The 25,677-nt window shown below is 30.3% G+C and overlaps 1 long non-coding RNA gene across 1 annotated transcript in view; it reads left to right on the top strand.

Annotated features, from left to right (window-relative positions):
* Positions 1-7,341: 7,341 nt before the first annotated feature.
* LOC140050284 (uncharacterized) overlaps positions 7,342-25,677 on the top strand; it is a 29,188-nt gene continuing 10,852 nt past the window's right edge. The window contains exons 1-2 of the long non-coding RNA XR_011845378.1: positions 7,342-7,460; positions 8,165-8,230. This is a non-coding gene — a long non-coding RNA (uncharacterized lncRNA). The remainder of the gene's footprint in view (positions 7,461-8,164; positions 8,231-25,677) is intronic.

The following is a 25,677-nucleotide window of genomic DNA, read 5'->3' as shown; positions in this document are numbered from 1 at the left end:
TAATTCTAATCATGTTTAATGTATATCTAATTAATTTAACAAAGTTAAATACATCTGACATGATAGCACTTTTTAAAGAAATTTATAATATATAATTGACTTCCACAATTTTGTTTGCACTTAACTTATATTTTATCTCTTAATCTTAATGCAATTTGATTCAATTTGTATTTGAAAAATGTTAAATTGGTTTTTATCGTCAGTTTTCAATAGTTTCAAATGAAAGATTGTTTCTTACTATCCTTGCAAAGTAAATAATACTTAATATTTTGTTTTATTTACTTACAAACTTCTTAATAATATAAGTTTATAATATTGATGCAAATAAAGGAGTAGTAATTGGTTTGATAATCTCATATTTAATATAGCACAAACAGGTATTCAGATAAATAAGATAGTATAAATGAAACTGAAAACAAAATTGAAGTAATCTGTATTCGATTTTATCAAACATTAGTGGACCCTTTTGTTTCAGAGAAATAAAGTAAATTCCCTAGCTTCATTTGTAGGCCTATATATTTTATATTTAGTGCTTCACTTAGGTGTATGAGGTACTTGGAAAAACCCCTGATAGCCCTATCCAGGGTAAGGTTAAACTCTCATCCGTTTCATGTTGAATTGAGTATAAACTTATACTACAAATCCATGAGGAGCTCACTCTTCTATTTCCCTGTACTTTGGATACCCATTTGTGATTGGTTGATTTAATACACCCACTTCTGTTCTGTGATTGGCCATTAAGGAACACGCTCACTCCTTCCAAATTAGGAATACCTGATCTTTTGTGCTTTTGACAGGTAGAGATTTTAATTGTTACAACTCGGTAAGCCGTAATTTCCGCAGGAAATGGCATTAAACCTGTTTAATTTATAAACAACATATGGAATTTTTGTAAAATATTATCCAGGTACGACTAACTAATAGGCGATAATAATAATTTCGAAAAACGAAACAACATTCAATTGTTCATTTTAAATACAATGCATAATTGTTTCTTTCCTGATACACAATTGTTGAACCTACATTTCCGGGTCATTCCATTACTTTATAGGGCATCACTATCTATATTATAATAGCAGTAACAGAAAATGTATATCTCCTTATATTTGCTGTATGAGATGGGGCACCTTTAATTACCCTTTGCTCATTCGGATGGTAATTCTTTGCAAAAAAACAAAATTTTTTGATCAATTTCACAGGCCAATAATTAATTATATGCTAGTAATATATATAATGTGCATATGTTTGCCCATGGAGGAATACAATATTTATACTTTGTGTCAGTTTTTGTTTTAAAAATGAATTCTATAAAGAAAGACTGCAAGCAAACTGTATACAGTTTACCAATTTTGAATGGCAATTATTTGTATTTTGTTAAAACAACACTCACATATATATATACATATTAAAGAAGGAATAAATAAGTAAATATAAGTATATATATATATATACATATTAAAGAAGGAATAAGTAAATAAATAATTCTCACATTGAAAATAACATATTATGTTCTTATTGCACCCAGTATACTGTACAATTTAAATTGTGTTGCATTGTTAACTGATGGTATATGTGATCAAAACAAGTTTAACAATTTAAGATTACTTGAAAAAAAAAAATATAAATTGAGAAATTAATTTCTATTAAATAGTTATGCAATTTGTCTATTTTTTTTTTTAATATCCCATATGCATATATTTGATTAAGTAATAGTTTCATTTGTGAATATCAACACACTTTTTCCTACTTGGCACTCCTTAATGTAAACATTTTTTTTATCAATCCTAAACTTGCTTTATTTATAACATGCAATATATGTTTTATGAAAAATGAAAATTAATAAAAATCAAACTTTAAAAAGGCCATTCTGCAATTTTAATCAAGTTATTCACTTCTGTATAAAAAAATTTTTAAAAATAATAATTTCAAACCATTGTCTTACAGAAAGTTTATATCTCGGTATCTTTATTTCAATTTAAAAAAAAACATCAAAAACAAGTCACTAAAACAATTCACTAATTTGATAGTTGCTTTAATTTAATTTCCATCAAATTGTTGGTAAAAGTGAATAACTATTATGTGACATTAAAATGACATGATTGTAAATGTTCATCTGGTTTGTAATTAATTAATAAAGAATATTTACCATCTAATCTCTCGTTATTGGTTTGATAAAATAATTGTTTACTTTAAAAAAAAATTACAGGTGGACAATATATCGTTATCATACAAGTGGCCATTTTCTAAATATTGAATAAACAAGTTGGCTACTTAAGTGTTGACAGGTAATGCGGTAAATTGAACAATGCACTCGGTTTATTGTGAAGGAAATTAAACTTAGCAAGGTTAAGCATGCGGTAGAAAATATTGACAACTTATACGGAAAAACCAAAAAAACGTGCAACCGATAAATTTGTTAATTTGATATTTTTATTGTGAATTTCATTAGATATACTTAAATAAGAGCCAGTTTAATCATGGAGGAAATAAGTAATAATAATTTATTTATTCTCTGGTTAAATCATCATTATTGATACCATTTCCTCTATGGTTAAATCACCATTGTAATGATTTTGGTTGGAAAAGTAATGCATATGTAATAGGCTTATTTTTGTTGTGTAACTAAAAAAAAACCAATAAAACAACTATTATCAGAAAAATTAAACAATATTATATTTGCTTTGTCAGTATCCATCATGATTTAAATTATTTATGATTGAATAAAATTTGTTTATATTATTATAAATCAACTTTGGAGAGTGAGGCATAGGTTTGGGTCGATTCATAATGTAATAATGGTTATTAAGTATGTGGACTCAGAAAATACACTCTGTAGTAAAGCTCTGTCCACGCTATCAAACTTTATGTGACAAATAAATGTGATGTGCCCATATATGGACATGATGTCATATCACTACCATATTTGTGCATATCACTGCCATATTTGGGCACATCACATTTATTTGTCGCATAAAGTTTGATAGTGTGGACAGAGCTTTACTACAGATATCATTTGATATTTAATGTATTTGTAAACTCTATTCTGTAGTAATAGCTAAGTAAAACTTGTTTATTTATGTGAATAAATGATTTTTAGAAAGCGTCCATTATAAAATTAATTTTATTATTATTGAACAGAATTCATTACAAATGATGTAATCATAATATTTCTAAATTTAACTATTTCAGATACTAATGTACTTATATTCTAGTGAATACAAATAAGAAAATAGTAATAATTTATTTTGGGTAACTACCTGATACTTAAGATAGAATCAAATTGCTTAACTAAATTTGAATAGCCCCCTCTATAATTGCTGTTTACAATTGTAATTTTAAAGTTCCAATAGAACTGTCATTTAGAGCTAAATTTTTCATTTTGTCATTTCACTTTATTGTATGCGATGCTTAAAATTAATATTCTTATAATATATTATAAATTCTATTCTATTATATAAATTTGTTTGTAACTTATTTAAATAAACTACTATTCTTTAATTATCTTAAATATTTTTTCACTTTTCCTGAGTTAGGAACGTTTTTATAAATCTGTTTTTGTAAATAAACCCCAAATACGTTTTTTTTTCGAGGCTTAGCTAATGGCCTGCCTACTAATTTGGAAATTTACTCATTTCAGCCATACTGCAGGGGAAGGCGTCCCCAAGCTCTCAGCCCATCATTTTCTGTCTCATAGCCTATCTCCATCGGTTTTTGTTCTTCCTCTAAGAATTGTATGTCCGGAGTTCATTCCATTAACTCTAATATGTATACTAGCTGTAGGCCTACTATTCAATGAAGTTATACAATTTCCAGCTAGACTTCCATGGGGGTGCATAGAGTTCAAGACCAACATACACGTCATCGTAATTTAACTCTCGTACAATAATAATGTAAGCGTTGATGCTTGTAATCTATACGCTCCCCACACTTTGTTCCTCCACCATCAGAAAAATGTCCGTATGTACAACAATTGTGTGTATTAATTATGGACCTATAATAGGTCCTGGTGACAAGTAACACTGTGTAATCACGGACCTATAATAGGTCCTGATGTAATCATCCATACTATTCCTATAAATTTTGTAACCTTAAAAATGTTTAGAGCAGTCGTCTCGATATTTTGATTGTTAATGTTTTAGAATGCTATAATATTTTAGTTACTGTATGGTTGTATGTATGGGGCGCGCAACAGATTGGAAACCTGTATTGTGTTTAATTTGATTTCGGAAAACAAACCTTTCTGTAAAGGTCTGTCTACACTATCAAACTAGTTTTACAACAAAGTGTGATGTGCCCAAATATGGTAGTGATATGCCCAAATATGGTAGTCATAAGACATCATCATGTCCATATATGGGCACATCACATTTTTTTGTCACATAAAGTTTGATAGTGTAGACAGAACCTAGTCTATAGTAGGATCCTAGACATTTTTCCTTCACTCACTAAATAGCAATAATGAATATCTGAGATTGTGACGTTACTATAATAGAGCGTATACATTTGGCTTTGAAGCTGGTCTTAAGTCAATATGAGTTATATTGAAAGTATGTTTAAATATCTTGTAATTCCTTTGATAATGTTTCTATATATCATACAATAGTTTAGAAATGAATATAAATCTACCGTCCTAGGTTTTAGTTTCGCTCTAGCACTTGGGGGAAGATTTATTCAAATTATAGTATGTAATGTGCGTCCACCTGGTTAAATGAAAGATACAGTGTTTAAACCAGGGAAGTCAAACCCTTGTTTTAACCTGGGACTTGTTTCTCAGCAGTTTTAACGTATTTTTACATATGAACTCGTATGCTTGTGCAGTAGGTTATATAGCGGATGTTTTTTTTATATTGAATGTGGTCATTACTGTTGGTTTTCAGATACATATAAAAAATGATTTTATTTTGTTGCTTGTTGGTTCACTCATATTTTTAGTCTGATTGTAACGAATTACATAATTAAATGCAAAGTATTTTAATGACGTAATATGTTACGTAATAATGAATTATGTTTACAAAATTACAATACAATTCACAACTGGTAATTTTTGGTTTTTGATAATTAATTCATTGTATATCAAGTTTTTTTTAATATTTCTTGCTGTTAAATAATTTACAGCTTAATGTAATTTGGTATATGATTAATAATCATATTCTCCTTTATATTGTTTATAATTTGTTTATTATTTTAATATTTTATTGTTACACCAAAAGCACACCAACTTTCCTTTAACATATCTATATTTGGAGATGATGTCATAGGTACAGTAATATTATTGTTTGAGGTTCGTTTTTTTTATATTCATGATCCATTTTATTTTAATACAACAGAGCTTTTTTTAAATATGTTATCTTGGAATAAACCATGTTAACTCCGATATAACTCTGATGTACTTCTGTTATAATTCCAACGGTTTCAGATATATTCCATAGCGTTATACCGCCCATGTGAACACACAATTAAACCGATCGAAGAATCACTCTATCACACGATCACGATAGATGAAACAGCGTGTAAACATAATGATGATGTTCAGAATGTATACAGTTAGTAAACATAACGTAATGTGTATGTATTGTATAATATAAAACACAACATAATACTGTAATACAGTATATACCTAATTGTAAACATTAATACCATGTTATAACAATCTCCGTTTCTGAGTTATAAAAATATTAAAGGTACTGTAGTAAAGTACAATATTATTAAAAGAGATTGGGCATGTATCCCTATGTCTGTTTAACTGTTGTAAACTATACAACCATGTGAACGGACATTATATATTTGTTTGTATTTTGTAAATAAATAAAAGAACATTTGTTGAAACAATATTTGTATAAGTGTGTTTGTATGATTACGTCATGTCACAAACTTTTGCGACACATTTTACCTAACGGTTATCATTATCGGCACTCGTATTCAAGGGCGGGGGGGGGGGGGTCATTATAACTATATCGGCCAATTCTACTGTATTTTTTTTTGTCGAATGAACAAAAATGTGCCCGTAATAAGGACAGCTAAGAAAAAACGTCGATTCTCGTGATCCAATAGATTCGCTCAAAGTGCACAATATAAGATGCTTATCTTAGTCCACGTAAGCGCGTCATTGTTACTCTGCGGTAGCCTATTTTTATCCTTTTAGTTGACAACTTTTGTTCAACCAGATTTGAGTTGTTTTTAAATGTTTTTAGTAGGCCTAAAGATGATCCTCTCTCAATAATAGAATCCTACAAACCCATAACGGTCGGACAAGCGTTACAATGAGACGGATTTCAATTCCAATGCACGTAATCCATTTTTTGAAAGACCGGATATCATAATTTTTTTTCTAATAACCACGACAAAGTTTATTGGCCCTGAAAAAGTTCACACAACTTTTTTCTATTGAATTACAAATGCGTAACATAAAGAGAAACATTTCAGAACGAAATATTACAATATATTATTAATTTAAACCTAGATTCGGATACCAAATATCTTTAATTGTTATTTTTTAAATTAAAAAAAAATCCCAAAAATAATGTTGTTTGTTTATATACGACGAACGCAACTCAAGTTATTACTAATCCCACTGCATACCTAGGATTTATTTTTGCTGACAACAGATTATGGATCGATGAGTTATAGTGTTAGTCTTTGAAATAAAATTGACAGATTAGAGTGTGATGAACACTGTTATAATAATATAAAATGAACGACAGTACAGTAGGCCTACTATAGGCCGCGACTGACACACGACGTCACCAATCACAAGACATCTCAATATAATAAAAACGTATTTATGTATTCGTTATGTTAAAATTGTTAAATGTATTATTATGGTCCTCAAGCTGAACTGGAAACTGAGATTAGGCCCTCCACGGACCCACGGCAGCCGGCAGTGCAGCGTCTACCAGATCAGTACACCAGGAAACTCCTTTCGAATAGTGTACCCACCTGAGTTTGTTAAAGTCCACTATTAGTGGTGCCTTCCAACGTCAATTCTCTGTTATTTTGACCACATGACAACATTGTTTCTATAATACTGGGCTACCTAGATAGGTTCAAGTCCGGGCTGTCTCTAGATTTTTTTTTTTAATGACAATGACTTGAGTATTTGTATTGTGAACAAGATTGCCACCTTTAAGAGGAATAGTAAATTAATTCCTTGGCATTGACTTTTTCCTAAATATATAAAAACAAACAAAAACATGTTTAACAAATAAATAAATAATTATTTATTAATAATAATATTATTACTTTTTCAAAGTTCTAAATGTGGTTTGATAAATCGCGCCCTCTATTGTTCATTTACTTTTTTTGATGAGAGAGAAAAAACTAGAGGAAAAAGAGACAAGACGCGCGAACAATCAAAACCATAGAGAGTGCCATATTATTCTTGTTGAGAGTGCTCACAAAAAAAAAGTAATAATATTATTAATAATATAGGCCTCGTAACGTAATTGCAATAGTTTTACAAGGTAGTGATTATGTATTTATATTAATTACCTCTACATATTGTATTGTACTGTCATTGATTGACTGACCAACCACCACCACCCTCCTTTAATTTTAGCCTGCGTGGTGGGACCGCCGCGGCCCGAACCCGGGCTAGGTGTTACTTAGGCCAGGTAGGCCTAGACTATGCCTAGATGAATGATTAATAAGGGCTGCTGGAGCCGGCTAGCCTATCTAGGCCTAGTCTGGTTCTAATTTAGGCCTCAGTGACAGGGACTAGAGGCTACCCAGTTGAAATGCCTTGTTTTCTATCGACAAGGACAACAAAGCCAAGGTCGACCATAAGTTTAACCATGTCATGTGTAACTCTTTTTGTTCTTGTCTATCTTATTAAAAGTTAATCAAAATGTCTAGATGCATGCATGGTTGATCGACCGTGTCAATAGTAGAAAACTTTACATAATAAATTACACACTCACGATTGGCCGTGCCAATAGCCGCTTCCCAGAATAGTCTGAGTATAACTAAAATGAGAAAGTAACTAGCCTAGGCTAGCCTAAATCATAAATGAGCTGTAACTAAGTTTGTGAATTTCCAAGCAAGAAGTGGTTAAAATATTAATGCCATTTTTTTTTATTGTGTACAAAAGAACAAAGGAGTTTGACATCTTCTAGCTACATGTAGTTTAAATAGGCCAGTAATTTTTTTCTTTTTTTTTCTTGAAAAGATAATATATGAATGATGTGCATATTTTGAATGCCTGCATGATCATCAATAGTTACAAATATACAAGGTTAGTATTGTTTATTTTCCTTTCTAAATTACACTATACATCAGACAACAAACCTTTTAGAATTGATTGCAAATAAATCATGAATCAAACTGGAACTAGGGCACTGACTCGGATATAAGCCCACCAATTTTTATGTAACTGTAATTTGCATTTGACAATACAATCTTTTGTATTTAGTTTATTCCATTTTTTTTCTGTAAATCCATCAGAAACAAGATCGTCTTATGTATTTATAATTGTATTTTTTCTTACATTACAAAAAAGATCATTTGAACAAAAGATAAATACAGTATATATAGCATTAACATGTCCTCAACTGTACCTCTCATCCGTAATCTACATGACAGATATTTGCACCATTTTAGGCTGGAGGTGCTGGAGCATCTTTTGATTACCTTTTTTAGCCAATTTAACTAAATACAAAATAACTAAATTTGTTGTGAAAAATATTTGTTTTGACCAATTTCTTTGCGACTACCGAATGCCACTTTCTGTAATTCTCAGCCATTTTCTGTACATCACTATCAGGTCACATGGAGGTCATTTCATTAACTAAATAATGCCCGGCCATTGGCCCATAATTAAACAATATAAATTTGGTTTTTATATAGAAATGATTACATCGTTTTAGTGCCTAACGATTTTCAAAAGCGGTCTTTAATTAGAGAAAGGCTTTTAATTTTTATCATCATGAATAAAGTACAGTACAATATAAACAATACTATACCACACAAGGTGACATTAAGTGGGTTAATTTAACCAAGGTTGATATGGCACTATTCAGAAACCATTGCTTTTCCCAAGGGTATAATATATTCACAACCTTTGCATGTCAATAAACACTTCATTTGATTAATGCTGTTTTGGTGAGGACATGTCTAAACATTGACTTGAAACATTAATGGATGGGTAATCGATTTTGAAAATATACAGTACTGTGGTTTTGTTATAAATAAAAAAGAAATATTTTTTCAAATGTTTCTCCATTTTTACTGCTTTCACTGTCAGTCCCCTTATTTCTTACATTCTCTCTGATCATTCAGTTCTCAAGTTATGTTTATGTAATAAATAAAGTTTTTATAACAATCATTAATATTTAAACTTTACAGTAATAGGGAGCTTTCGATTTGCGGAGACTTATAAGGACCAACCTTTCTAGGTCAGGTCAAGTCTGCGTCAAGGTGAGGAGCTAGGACACGCGTCCAAATATTCTTGGATACGCACAATAAACGTATTTGGGTTGTCGCAAATTGAAAGGCTTTTAACTTTATGGCTTACATTTATTTGACTTATTTATTTGAAATACGTAACTTTTGACCCTGTTTTTTGACCTACATAATAATATATATAAATACAACATTAATTGGTGCCATGAATTCTATTACTTAATTTATTTGGTTTTCATACAAGATAACTCTTTTGATAATATGTAGGTCTAAGTATTAAACTCAGTCATGGATCAGTGATTTCACAATGTAATTTTATTTAATTTCAAAATAACAATATAATATATTATTTATATTTAATAATAACTTGTTTTGTATGAGAAGGAGAGCTGACCTGGATGTGACCTAGATAGATGTTTTGCCCTACAGGGTATTTTGTTCAAATGCGGAAGACAACTTAGTTGTTATACTGTATATTATTTTATATGATTGACACTTATTCATCTTTTCTTCAAGTGTTAGTAACTAGTAGTTGTTAATGTGTTTATATTGTATGCTTACGTACGCAATAAATGGAGCTTGACGCATGAGTACAATACTGAGTAAAGTACAGTATAATGCTTGGTGTGAATTACACAATTCAAAAATCCCTATTATGTAACTATTTAGTGAGTGGCCTAGTGAGTGAGTAGCCGAGCGGTTAAGACAGTGGAACCGTAATTACGTAGCCATAACATCAGCATGGGTTCGAGGCTCACTCACTCCATGGTTCTGGTGGTAGAACGAGTCTTCTCGGATAAGGACTATAAACCGTAGGTCCAGTGTACACATCTAGCTCGTGTGCACTTTAAAGAACCTAGTACATCTTTCGAGACGAGTAGGGGGTTACCCCGGTGTATTAGTACATCACAGCCACTGATCACCAACTGGGCCCTCTGGGAGACCAGTCTTTGACTGAAGAGGTTACCCAGTATAAATATATATTTCAATCAATTTCAATTTAAATGTAATATTAAATAATAACTGAATAATATATTTTGGAATACTCAGCCTTAAAGCCCTTTTTGGCTTATTTGATTTTGAGTTTCCACACATAAACAAATAATTAACCAAATTCTTTATTTTTCTTTGTCTTGTCTTGTCATATCTTTTACTTATTTTATGTGGAACAATAAATTGAATGAATGAAATATTTAGTCCATAAACAACATCATACTTTTATCACCTTCCCCTACCAACCTATCCGTCAGACTACTTCAATCTCTTAATTTAAGGCCGCTCTAATAACTCATCTTTTTAACTCTCTTTCTTTTTCTTAGTTTTCTGCTTTTTCTTTCTTTTGTTAAGCGCATTGCGTCTTTGCATATTAGTGCGCTATATAAGCCCCATTATTAATTTGGGTCCTGCTTACAGTTTTCAAACACAAAGTTATTAATATTGTCTTTATTTTAATAGATGAAAAGCCATACTAAATTTTTATTTACATTTAATCGTGATTAAAATGTATTACATTGCAGGCCTAGTTTGTCTGAATAAACCAACAATTTCTTGTTATCTCACGGGGGACAATTTTTTTTTTTCTGTAATTCTTTTTTTTTTCTCTCAGCGCTTTGGGACAATCTTTTTATTGTGTAAGTGCTATATAAATCGAAACAACATTAACATATTGTACAATACGAAAAGAAACAGTTTTTCTAAAATTGTACTCAATTTCAAGCCATGTTCTTTGGAGAAAAATAAACTTTTTAAGTGATTAATATTATATGGAATATTAATTATAATTTAACTTTTTACGGTATGTGTAAAATCAATTTTAAAATTCATAATTACTACCGCGCCTTTTAATTGCGCTTGTCATAAATGAAATCAAGCAATTAAAAGTCCAAGTTCCTTGAGCTTATCCTGAAGTTGTGGAGTAATCCGTTATCTAACCAATAATCTTCTATAGTTCATCACTAAACCGGAAGATCCGACTAATCCCATTTTCCTGAATAATGCTTGTCCAATTGCGGTGGTCATCCTGTACGCGTGTCAGTTTCTACGAATTTAATTGTATAAAATCAATGCATTCAATGTGTTTTTTGGCTTTAAAATATACCTTTTTGTAATTATGTCCAAAAACGGTGAAGAGTTCGAGACAATTATCTGACATTTAAATTAGTCAATGCAGTTTTTGTCTTCTTACCCACTGTTGGTTCAAGGACATAAGTAATCCATTTGACCAATCACAATGTAATGGGTCAAGCCAACTCTCGCTTGTGAATGGTCAACTCCCCATGTACTTTTCATTCAGATCCATGCTGTATGACCAAATATGGTAATTATGCGGTAATAATGATGGTAGCTGTTTTGGTTTCCTATACGGATCTACTTTTCCGTTTGGATCCTCCTCATTGGCACCTTTCATTTCCTATACTTTTCAGTTGATGTTAAACAGTTCATTATATATTTTCTTGTTTTTATACTCAACTAGGCCTCTACCTAGTAGTGCCAGCATCTGCAATTCAATAAAACTTGGAAACGTTGATCAACCTGTTAGTGGCGGTTTCATTGCTGTTGGTTGACAACTGAATAAAATAAATAAAATAAATTTTATGCTAAACCTTCTTCACACACCAATCTTGCTTGTATTTTAAATTATGTAGTCTATTACGTGCCTAGCTTACCTGGATAAACCGACAAATGTATTTTTATCTGTATTTAAATGATCTTTTTTATTTGTATTTTACAAATGTTAACCTTTTAAGCTCTTTTTTATAATATTTTTATGAGAATTTTTAACTTTGTCCAAACAAAAATTATTTCAAACCATGTACATATTTTACTGTGTTTGACCATGAATAAATAAATGAATGAAAAAAGTCATCAATTTTTTTTCTTGTGATGTTTTTGGCTTTTTTTTGGCCAGTTGCAGGCAAATAACCATATAAACATTCCAATAAATATCAATATGTATATTTTCATAATGTCTTTATTATTATAACAAGAAATATTTTTTTCAAAAAACAGCTCTCAATTTTTTGACTCAACAGTTTTTATTAAAAAAAAAAAATTATAAATAGTCTTTTTCTTTAGTGTTTTTATCCGTTTTCTCAATTACAATATATTTAACTCTATATTTATTTCACAACTACATAATGATACCCTGATAAATCAATCAACAATTGTCTATAACCTGTCCAAGTCTTGTGCCAACATCTCTCAATGGTAATTTATCGCCACAAATACCAACTCGTTGGCCCAACATAACTTCCTAACTGTACCCATTCATTCATATTGCGTTTCCTGTATAATGAAAGTTAAGACTTTTTTCACTAATAAACATTCATATATCTTCTTTGCGTGTCATATGACCCATCTGTAAACATCCCCCAATAAGTGTGTTTTTTTTTATCGCATGCCCTGGGAAATGGATGTGCAGGGATTGGCTGTTTTACTGTAAATTTCATAAATATACTGTAGCATCTGTTGTTGCATATAAAGCAATTTTTGTTAACTGCTATTGCTACAGTCTGCTATTTAGTGCTATGGCTATTGCTACAGTTTGCTATTCAGTACCACTGCTATTACTACAGTCTGCTATTCAGTACCACTGCTATTGATGCAGTCTTCTATTCAGTACCACTGCTATTGCTACAGTTTGCTATTCAGGGCCACTGCTATTGCTACAGTCTGCTATTCAGTACCACTGCTATTGATGCAGTCTGCTATTCAGGGCCACTACTATTGCTACAGTCTGCTATTCAGTACCACTGCACTGCTATTGCTACAGTTTGCTATTCAGTGCCACTGCTATTGCTACAGTCTGCTATTCAGTACCACTGCTATTGATGCAGTCTTCTATTCAGGGCCACTGCTATTGATGCAGTCTGCTATTCAGTACCACTGCACTGCTATTGCTACAGTTTGCTATTCAGTGCCACTGCTATTGCTACAGTCTGCTATTCAGTACCACTGCTATTGCTACAGTCTGCTATTTAGTGCCACTGCTATTGCTACAGTCTGCTATTCAGTAGCACTGCTATTGCTACAGTCTGCTATTCAGTACCACTGCTATTGATGCAGTCTGCTATTCAGGGCCACTGCTATTGCTACAGTCTGCTATTCAGTGGCACTGCTATTGCTACAGTCTGCTATTTAGTGGCACTGCTATTGCTACAGTCTGCTATTCAGGGCCACTTCATCAGCTACTGCGGTGCTGTGACTATAACATTGCCATTTGAATAAGTAAAATTTTGCTTTAAAAGTTACTTTTATTTATTCATACAATTTGGGAGTTGGCATAGTTTATAAAACTGGTCTTGACCATGACAAGCAGTTTATAATATAATACGAAGCAGATCTTTCAATAAAAATATATGTTTTTCATTTTCTGTTTATTTGTAAAAAATGTTAAACTGTACATTCTAAATTCAATTATTATTTTGTATAGACATGATCAGTGTTTATACTATCAATCTAAATGTACTCGCTTTCATTGAATTTTTTTGTATTTAATTTACATTTTACTTTTGCATTTTTGTATTGTCTAATACACAACTCTCCCAATACTGGACTCTCTGAAAACCGGAAATGCTCCCAAAACCAGACTTTTATCAAAGTCCATTCTGAATACCAGACTTTCCAGAAAACCAGACATATTTGGTCCACCCAAAGGTGTCCGGTATTGGGAGAGTTGACTGTAATACCTTAATCAATAATATTTCTTTGTTAAGAATAATTTTGAAAGCAAGTTAATTCATTTTCGAATGGAAATTAAAACAAAAATTACCATGGAAAATTGATTCTCGGTGTCAATTCACTTTCATTTGATTTTGCAAAATGACTCCAAATTCAGTGTTTTTATTTCTATTATACAAAAAGAAATTGTTACTAAACAAAATTGTATTATATTATATAATTTTGCAATAACAAAAGTGACAAGCAGACATACATAGTTACAGTTAGCCTGTGTACAGTACAAGCATTGAAAACGGCTTCCTGTTCATTGTCAGCCAGAGAATACACAAATTTCAAAAGAGGAAAGATCCACCGACTCACAAAGAATCCAGGTCTAATCAGTGCAGCTTTACTTAAGCAAAATATTTATGTTTAGGCTTTGTTTAGTCTGCAAGACAGGAAACATTAATTGATTAATTTCTGTTTTAGATTTAATATTTTAAAGAATATTTATACAGGATAGAAAAAGCCTCGTTATAGACTCTTAAAGTCACATGTATGCTTCACATTGTTAACGCTTGTGAATAGATAAGTCCCTGCTATACACACAAAAACATGTGTTAGTACAATTAATGTATAGCCCGGTCATATCTTCATCATTTTAAACCAAATAACAGGCTAATCTAAAGGTATCAGGCTTTTGTTTCCATGAAAAGAAACTTTGATGGGTTCCGTCCTGTTATCTCTTTTTGGAAGCTTCCGCGGACATCACTTGGGTGGAGAATTGATTAACTTATCTATCGTTGTTTCTTCTTTTTGTGTACACGTGTTAATTGTTTTTTGTATCATCTGTAGGATGAAGATACGGCTTCATATTTTTTTTCTACACCTAGTCAATCACTTTTCTTGAAACTTTCAGGTAAACTTGGGAACTGAGTACTAAAACACACATACTTTGTTGATGTGAGATTGTCCTAGATTTCATTTATTTTAAATCTTTAGGTGTCGCAGGCTTATAGTATCAGTTTGTTTCTAGGATAATACTTCCATTTTTGTACAATTAATGATAATTTTAATGATTTTCTAACAAAAATAACGAAAAGAAAATAGACTATTGTCGAATTTAAATTGAAACAATATTGGAAAGTTGTTGAATCCATGTTATGAGAGGAGTATGGAATTTATTCCATGATCAAGTGTTTGAGCAATATATGCAAATTATTAATTAGGGTGAATTAAATAAAATTTAAATTTACAGGTGTTTTATACCACCATGGCTACAGTGAATATATGAAGCGTGGTTTAATATCAAACATGGTTAGTAGCTGTATCAAAATAGGGAGATATATCTCCCTGATCAAAATATCTTCCTACAAATAGAGCTGGATAAAGGGGAAGCATTCTTTAAAATTTATATTGTGCATATTTTTATCATAGAATTATAATTAACGGTGCTTTACATCAACAAATTTACAGGAAAACAAAAAAGAAACTAATTAATTAAGATTTATTTACTACAGGAGATCTCCACTCACACATGGATTAACTAGGATTAACTAGTTTTAATCAAAAGGATCATCTCAGACTTAATGTATATGGAACTTGAAGTTCCTTCTAAAAATAAATCACATCTATTTGATCACATTTTGTACAATTTAAAGAAATCAGCAACATAAAAAGACTTTATTAAATTGGCCAATCAGCTTTCAGTATTTCTGTATATCTTAAGATCAAGTGACTGTACTATTTTAATCAAGGTAAGCCTCGATTTGGATAACCAATTTCCGATACAAGTGGGATTAGAAGCAGGATATTTAGGCCTACAGTGTCTGGGAGAGGCAAGGTGATAATAGGCTACATTGTGGGGAGTGGCATCATTCCTTGTGTGACACCTGGCTAGATTGTTAGTCAGGATGTATTGGCATAGATGTATCCTGTCCCAATTATAATCGGAAACGATCGTAGCCACGATTAAGGGCGTATCAATTCTTTCCTCTTATAACGAATAATGATCAGTCTTGTCATTAATGGGGATGACAGTCCTAATAATATATTGTTGAAAAATGTATAGAGATGATAAATGAGCAGGAGGATGTCATTTGGCCATAAACGCATGTCTCTAGGCCCTGGAAAGTATCTCCTCAAACCTTAGCTATTTAGGGGGTGGTATATGACAGGACACATTTTATATAGTTTGTTAAATGGTGTCAAAATAATGACCATTTATAACGGCTATCTGTGTCCAGCTTTTAGCTGCAATGCCAAATAACACTCAGTATATATCACCCAGTACAGCTTTGCGATTCTTTTTTATGCTTTTAGGTGTTTTTTTTTCTATTTTAATATTTTTTTTATATTTTTTTATCATTGGTTTTATACTTTTATACAAATTTTAATATTGAACAAATGTAAATATCTTTGTAATTCAGCTAAGGCTGCGATAATGATATTGAAATAAATGAAATGAAATGAAATGAAATGAAATTTAGTTATAGTTGACATTTTAATGCATGCGCAGTTTGGTCGTTGCGATGTTGATTAGTAAGTCTAGCCTTTGGTCTCCTGAAAGGGGAAAGTCTATTAGGCATATACACTATTTATAATCATCATAATTCTTTATTCACCAAAGGCAAAACGGTATAATAATATGTACAACGAGCTAGATCTATTACCTTTTTACAATAAGCAACATATGTTTTTAATAATGTAATATTATAATTTATATAATAAACCCATTGCGATTTGATTGACCTCCCATTGACCTTGAGTCAAGCTACTGAGGCATCTGAGCATCTGAGCAAATTGCATTTTGGGTAATATTAACATTCACATTCATACTGTACATACTCAAACAAATAAATAAATGTTCAACGATTGTACTAAATTGAGCGATATTCATGATGCGTTTCTGTGTTGACTAATCAATAGAGGGCACTATAAAATTTAAAACATTTATAATTGATAAAATGCTGTTGGCAGTACATGTGTGCTAGACTTGATAGTAGATTCTGTTAAATCGTCTCAGTTGAAAGCACCCAACGATCGCATCAACTTGGATCAAGCCTGACACATTGCAATAATTCACAACTAATCCAATCTTATACCACCGAGTTCAAGCTACAGCATTGGAATGCTGTTCTCATGGGCTTTTTATTCATGACTGATCTTAGAAAGACATTTTGTACAGAAGTATAAGGAAAGGAAACGCATTGACATCAATTACCAAAAGCCTAGCACTTCAGTACTCTATTGCTAAGTATATAGAGCATTCCAGGAATATTTTTATGTGATATGATCAGTCGAAAAATCACCATTTCGATTTTAAAGCTTTTTATACAAAATATTTAAGCAGCCTGCCGAAACATATGCTGCTAGAGAACTTGAATTGGCGATTTGTCTATGTTGGATGTGGTTGAATTAAAATAGTAAAAATCCTCAAATCTAGTTAACTGTTCACAAAAACCAAACAAAACTGGATAACAATTTAAATAAATATTTTGTTATATCTGAAAGGTGTCTTTAAATTTGCTTTGTCAACTTCGGAATTCAAAGTCTGGTTAATTAAAAATGAACAGCCATTAGAACGTCCACACATATTTCTAAATTAGACAAACTCTTTAAACTCCAAAAACGGGCTATTCGCATTTGTACCAATTCTCACTATATAGCCCACACAAAGTCCCTTTTCTTTAAACTTAATACCCTAAACATCTTCGATATTAACAAATTACAAATCGCCACATTCATGCACAGATATTCAAACAATCAACTTCCAAATATTTTCAAACATTTCTTCATCAAAAATAATGAATTTCACAACTACAATACAAGAAACGCCAACAATTACGCCACAATAAATTTAACCCATAACACAATCCGGAATTCTATCAAATACCATGGTCCTCTAGTATGGAATAATTTAAGTCAATCCTTACTAAATACTAATAACTTAAATACATTCAAATCCAAATATCAACAATTCCTTTTATCACAATACAGATTGTATTAATAAAACTTTTTCATCAAACTTTTTTTTTGTCTCACCTCCTGCAAGTATATATGATAGTACATATACTATACCCTTTACGTTTGTCCTCTTGTTGTGTTTGTATTGTCCTGTAGCGTAATTGTGTATAAAAAAAAAAATATATATATATATATATATATATATATATATATATATATATATATATATATATATATATATATATATATAATATTATTTCTACTACTTTAATTAATATTTATTTATTGTCTATTGTAATTGATACAATTATTAGTGTATTTTGTACTGGTGAAACCAGGCTTAAAGCTCTATATTGAGCTTTTCCAGGCTTTGCATTTTTTTATTTAATACTTATTATGTAAAAATATTAAGTTTGATGCATTGTGAAATAAAAACGAACGAACGAACGTCATTATGAAATGTTGACCAAGTTCACGTTTTGGAAAAGCACCTATATATGTTTAACTCCCCAATTATAGGATGGATGGACTAAATATTTTTGCTTATTACTAAGTCTTATTTTAGGCTTTTGGAAAGGGGTAGAAACAGTGATTACAACCCTTGCACTATGTTAGGATTTGAACCCTGGACCATGGGATTAGAAGGCAAACCACCGACATGTGGTGTTCACACGCTACAGGTACATTAAAAAATAAGTGGTATAGAGGCATTAAATAACGAAGACTTATTAATTTTCCATTTTTTCACTGACTCCAGCCATTTGGCGACCAACTTACAATAGTTGAATACCAAGAGCTTTGATTCGAAGCTTAGACTATCAATTGTATTGTGATGACAGAGGATGTGGCCCACATACCTGATGAAAAACACATAAATTATATATTTTGACAAATTACATAAAAACGGCAAATGTTAATCAAGATTAGATACGCACTACTGATTGTAAAAGATAAAATTAATAGCCCACCGTAAGCTAATCCATATATCACTGTAAGCTAATCCATATATCACTGTTACAAAATAGTAAGGCAGGATGTATATAAGCACAGATTATGTTGGTATTTGCAATATTAATAGTAAACCATATTTTATTACATTAAATTGTGTAACTTTTGTCCCAGATTTCATAATTTCTGCAAAAATAATACTGATCATTGATGAAAATTATGACTACAGTACTTATACCTTTTCCAAAAAATTAAGACATGACATGCAAGAGTAAGGACAATTATTTGATTGGTTGAAAGTTAGTCATTTATTAAGTAATTAATACATTGCGTGGACATATGAGATCCCATTCCACAAGCTAAGATAAACTATAATTTTCATCAATGATCAGTATTATTTTTGCAGAAATTTTTCAGAAAACTGGGACAAAAGTTACACAATTTAATGTAATAACATGTGATTTGCTATTAATATTGCAAATACCATTTTGTAAGTTTATCAACTTGACAGGCAGCGTATAGTCCAGTGGCACATAGTGAAAACAAAAAGGCCATTTAAAATCAAAAGAATGTAATGTTGTATTATATACGATCACAGATACCCAAAATTAAACCATTGTGTGGTTTACTCTAATTGTGGGTTTCAAATTATAATCATACTTTTGTATGTTCGTTTTATATCTACGTAGAGTATTTCTCCATCTTTATAATGTCTGTAAAGTGAGCCAACTTTCCATAGTAATTATGTACGCTCTGTAGTACCTCAGAACTTTCCATTTATTGTTCGGAGGTAGTTGGCTGAAACTAGCGTGTAGTAGATGATCTGTAGTTCTTGACCTGGGTTATATCAGCCCTCTGGAGACCTGCTTCTTCTATTCCACAAGAATGTTCATCCTAACCCTCTATGATGTTGAATCATCATCTTTATAATCGTTTTTTGGCAGGCGTTCAAAATTTCTATTTTTGTCCTGTTTGTTTGGCACTGTTTGCTGTTGTCAAGATGTCATAATTCAATTATTTTTATTACCATGTTGTGTCCTTGCTTTTATTACTACTTGTGAAAAGGAAACATTAAAATTATATTAATTTGTGTAATAATATTATACTGCCCTCAATGTTAGCTCCAAAGGACTCTACTGTGTATAATAAAGTCGTAATAAACCTCTGTGATAAAATATACAATATTACTTATTATTTATTATTTATTTTATTTATTTATTTATTTATTAAACTTTATCACTGAATACAAAAACACAAAACAAAAAAAAGAATAAAAAAAAGCAGCGAAAAGAAAGGGATGAACACAATGAGTGCTGTTAGCAGATCTGTGGACAAAAAGTTTCTCAAACAAATATTATTTACTGTATGGTAGTGAGAGTAAATATTAGGCATACCTGATTGTATTCTTGCCGTTTGATTGGTTAACTATGCATCAGATGACGTTCTATTGAACAGAAAAGTTATAACCAATGGTGATACAATTAATGGTTCTAATGCATGTTCAGCTTTTTGTATATACAGTACATATTAAGAATTTTTTCATTCAAAAATAAAATTGTTTTTATAAAATATTGAATAGCAAAATAATAAGTTAAATTTATTCCCTTGCCATTAACTATCAAGTATCATACGAGTGTTTACAATTTTTTTTGTTTACTTTTTTTATTATAAATATTTTATCCAACATTCAAAAGGTACTGTAGGTTGATTGACAAGTAGGAAAAATTGCATTAAATGAAGAATTGTTCACTGTGTTTTATAATAGATATTTTGCGTTGTTAAAATATATTACTTTCAAGAAAGTAGTTTTAAAATGTTCATAAATAAATCATATCATGTCATGTCTTGTTAATAATATAATTTAAGTATCAATTAATTATAATTAATTAATTCTGTATCACAGAAATGATATCTTTTGCATTTTTAATGTTCTGAAATGTTTTTTTGTTGTTGTGATTTCCAATCATAACAAATCTAGAAGCTTTCTTGGTGTTTGGTATCACAAAACTTAGATTCTACTTTTGCATTTTTAATGTTCTCAAGTTTAGTTTGCTATTGTTCTGTTTAATTATTTAATTGTAACCAATCTACAAGCTTTTCAGTTATCAGTGATGTTTATTTAATTTACTTTTTACCAAAGAAAACCTTTCAAAATAAATAAGTGACATAAAGGATGGTTGTTTAATTATTTAATTGTAAATCTACTTTACCAATCCAAGTCAGTTATCGGTCATATTTATTTGTACTTTTTACCAATCTTTCAAAATAAATAAGTGACATAAAGGATGTTTGTGTTAATAATACAAATGTTACAAACCAATGTGTCTCTTGTAGTAATCATTTTAAACAAATTACCCATGAAACCAAATTGTACATAGCAATGCAGGTCATTGATTTCTCATGAGAGACGGTAGGTTTCCAAGAAGCCCACTGAGTACTCTGTTTGTTTATGTCGTCCAACATAAAGGAGACCAATATGGTTTGATGTGGTCAAACTAAAATGGACGAAAGATGTTGCGTGGTAATTTACGTTGATGACTGGTTGATGTAGTCTGATGGGATTGGACATGATCCAAAAATTACTACTAGACAAATATTTTGGCTGATAAATCTTACTTTTTTGTGTAATAAATATTATTTCCTTTTTACTATAATTAATGTTTTCCTCGGTCGTCCCTTTTAATTTTAAATTATTGCTCATAAATTATCGATAGTAAAGAATATATTTATTGGTTGTAAAATTTGTAGTTTTACAATTAAGTACTCATTTTCTGGGAGTTTTTCTTTTCTTTTTTTTTTTTATTATTATTATTATTATTATTAAACATTTAAATAAGCTTTTAAGGGTGGATTCATTTACTTAAGTCTTTTTTAACACCCACATTGTTTTTGAATAAGTCTAGGTATAAAGATGGAAGTTTTATTTTTTTCGTTTTATTGATATTACCACTAATAACAATGACTGCATCACTACTCATAATCATCATTATATTCCATGCATATCCCTGTAAACCACAATATCTTTCTTCTAAAGATTGTTAAAAGCCTAGAGTCTTCAATGGCCAAATACCAATATTTAGAAACTTCTAGACTTTTATATTGTTTGATTATGTTTTTAAATAAAAATCCCAAATTCACATTCTCCTAGCATAAAATGAAGAATTTAAAAGTAAAAAGACATTTTGAGTCAACTCAAGCGAGTTGATTGTAGCACTAAAGTGTTCATTATTATTATTTATTAGATAAATAATAATAAATAATATTAATAATCTAGTAACCTTGTCACTATATATGTTTTTATATTTCATTCATTCATTTCCTTTATTTTGGATAGTAAATCCATATACAAATCTTCAAAACAAAAAAGAAACAAAAATGTCACCAGGAAATTAACATTTAGCAACTTCCACAAAAACAACCTACAGTACAATATCCTAAAATATGTAAATGTTTTTATGTATTTTTGTATGTGTACACCATTTGGAAAATGAATTTCAACATATTTTATGATGGACCAGTAAATATTATCTTAAATATCAGTAGGACTACATGTTTTTTCAATTAATAATGTAATTTCTTCAACATTTCTTAGATTATGCAATTTTCAATTTCAAAGTAAATTTAGGAGGATAAATTAAGTCTTCAATTACTACATTTCTTTACTGTATACTTAAAACAACTTGTATAAGCTTTAATTGAACTCAACCCTGAAAGTGTCTAATTGTACAGGTATAACACTTGTAATTTAAAAAAGTTGATAAAGTAGTTATCTTTGGAGAAACTAATTGGAAAGAAAGAATTTCTCCTGTTGTGAATGACCTTGCTAACGGTTACCAGCGTTTATAAGATGATAATTTAGGCCTGTGAGTTTTCAATCAACTTGAGCCTGTTTCAGGAGATAGTTTGCTGACCACATCTTTGTTCTTGTCATTTTAACAAAACATTGACCACTCTTCTGAGCCTGTGTAATATTATTCTACCTGACAGTAGCATGTGTAGGCGCTTTTTTCTCTATTGGAGGTAATTGGCAAAGAGGTTTAACATGTTATGTTCAAACGTAAAAATTTCATCTGATATACTCTGTTGTAATCTGAATTCAGAAATGCTTAAATTTGTTCATCATCATAAAAATATTACAATAGAAATTTGTCTTGAAGATTGGCAAACACTTTTGAAACAACTTTTATCAATTTTGAACTTTTTAAGTGTTTAATGCATTTTTATCGTATTTTAACTTCTAAATTGTTAATGTTATCACATTTTAAAACTTTAGTTTTGTGAAATATTGTGTGTACTCTGTATATGAATTTGTGTTTTATATTTTATATTAATCTGTTTTTTTTATTGTACTAACATTTCCAATCTTTAAGATAAATTTCTATTGTTATTTTATTATGATAATGGACAAATAAAGCATTTCAGTATCACACCACAAGCATTTGCGTCAGTTGAAACTTGTGTACAATTCTTCGTGCCAGATTAACTCTATGCTTAACTCTATAGTGCTTTTGAACATAGGTAGTGTCAGCCAACAGGCGGGTTTACTGAGGCTACTTTGTTTATTTGTTCATAGCCTTGCTAAACCTGCATGTTAGCTGGCACTTTTTAGTTTCTGTACAACTTTTTAGTTTCTGTAAAACTTTTTAGTTTCTATACAACTTTTTAGTTTCTGTAAAACTTTTTATTTTCTGTACAACTTTTTAGTTTCTGTACAACTTTTTAGTTTCTGTACAACTTTTTAGTTTCTGTACAACTTTTTAGTTTCTGTACAACTTTTTAGTTTCTGTAAAACTTTTTTAGTTTCTATACAACTTTTTAGTTTCTGTACAACTTTTTAGTTTCTGTACAACTTTTTAGTTTCTGTACAACTTTTTAGTTTCTGTACAACTTTTTAGTTTTTGTACAACTTCCTGCATAGACTGAGTACCAGTAAATTTTAGATAGTAAAGATAGTTATTAAAACTGTGGCAGGTGCTAAGTAGGCATAATTAAGTATTCATACTTATCTTATTGTTTAGGAATTGGTGTGAGTTTGATTGACCTCTAATTGACCTAATTAATTGTATTGTTCCAGTGTTTATTATCTATTGTTACATGTAATTACACAATAATTTCTTTATTTTAGTCAAACAATAGTAAATGATATCTGCAATATGTTCTCTTATCAAAAAATTGTTTTAAACAGTTTTAGTCAAACTACAGAAGGAACCGTTTTTCCTCAATTCTAATTATAACTACTGTGCATACCTACCAGCATTTTTAATATTTAAAAAAAAAAATTCTACTGAAGAAGATGAAAGTCATTTTAAAATATAGAAAGACAACAAATCTGTGGTTTTTGTAAAAAAAATACAAACCACACTTTTACTATAAAATAATAGTATAGTACTTGAACAGAATTGCATGTAAAATGTGTCACCAATTATTGTAGAATTTCATCATAATTGCATAATATTCCAATGTAGTATATCATGCATGATTTAGTTTTTACTTAATTTATGGTTAATATGTATAGCTATCTGGTCTTTTGTAATTTTGCAATACTTGTAAAGCATTTGTGTTTTCACAACAAGTTTTGTCTGTTTAATAGCAATGGCATACGTTTGTCGAATCGTCAAACATGCTTGAGTCAACATTATTATTTTTATTCTGACTGTGACTGTACTGATGTGAAAATTTAAAGAATAAAGACAAAATATTTGAATATGAATAATATTGTACTAGATAATTGTTTTTGAAATTTTGTATACTTATATTCATTCATAATTATTTAGATTTGTATTCTACAAATTATGAAATTGTTGAGAGACCTTTGTTGTAAAATCATCATATCAACCTTATGGTTGTTTTTAAATATTTGTAGTATGTAGGCCTATAAAAATAAAATTTGAGAAATAAAAACTATTTTATTTAATATTATGTATTGTAAAAGTAATGTCAACTTTTTCTTTTCAATTCAATTTTTTGTCTCAATTACTTTTTATTATATTTTTTCCATCCAAATATAAACTGTATTAGTGTGTATACACTTAACCAAAGTATAACAGAATGAACTGTTGAGAGCCTATCTTCAATTCACTCATGACACTACAGTAAAGTTAAGTAAACCAAGCATGTTTAATAAAGAGACAGTTCAACAATACTATATTTACGTAAGAAACATTTTTTTTGTACATTGTACGTATTGTAAATCAACTGACGTAGATGATGTTATTGAATACATTTTTAAGGGAAATTGAAATCAATGACTTTAGTGTGTCATAAAAAATGAACACATACATCGTATAAAACATAGGATTAGTGTATTGTTAAAATCTATGGTGCAATATTAATGTAAATTCACATGAAAAGAAGCTGTTAAAAATTCAATATGTACACAAAAAGTGTGTAGGCTGCGTGACCACAATTCTTAATCAGAACAATAATGAATCGGCCTATTGTGTGTTATTCCGGTAAAAATCCCACGACAATACGGAAAATTTAAAACTAATATCGGCGATATCGGTGTTGAACTGACCATTTAGGAAGACCCGAAGCATACTGTATGCGGTTAGAGTATCATATTGCCTGTACATGCTCTCTTTGGATTTTAGCTAAAGGTCCTGGTGTGCGTGTGGGCAGAACACCCGGTGATCATCAACAAACTACTTTAGTTTACGGTTACTAAGCAGTAGTTGTTTCTGTTTGATGTGTAAATAAGATTTTAAT

The sequence above is a fragment of the Antedon mediterranea genome, chromosome 5 (genome assembly GCF_964355755.1).
Source record: "Antedon mediterranea chromosome 5, ecAntMedi1.1, whole genome shotgun sequence".
In the NCBI taxonomy this organism is placed as follows: Eukaryota; Metazoa; Echinodermata; class Crinoidea; order Comatulida; family Antedonidae; genus Antedon; species Antedon mediterranea.
The sequence above is the reverse complement of the archived record's forward strand: the minus strand, read 5'-3'. Positions and strand labels throughout refer to the sequence as shown.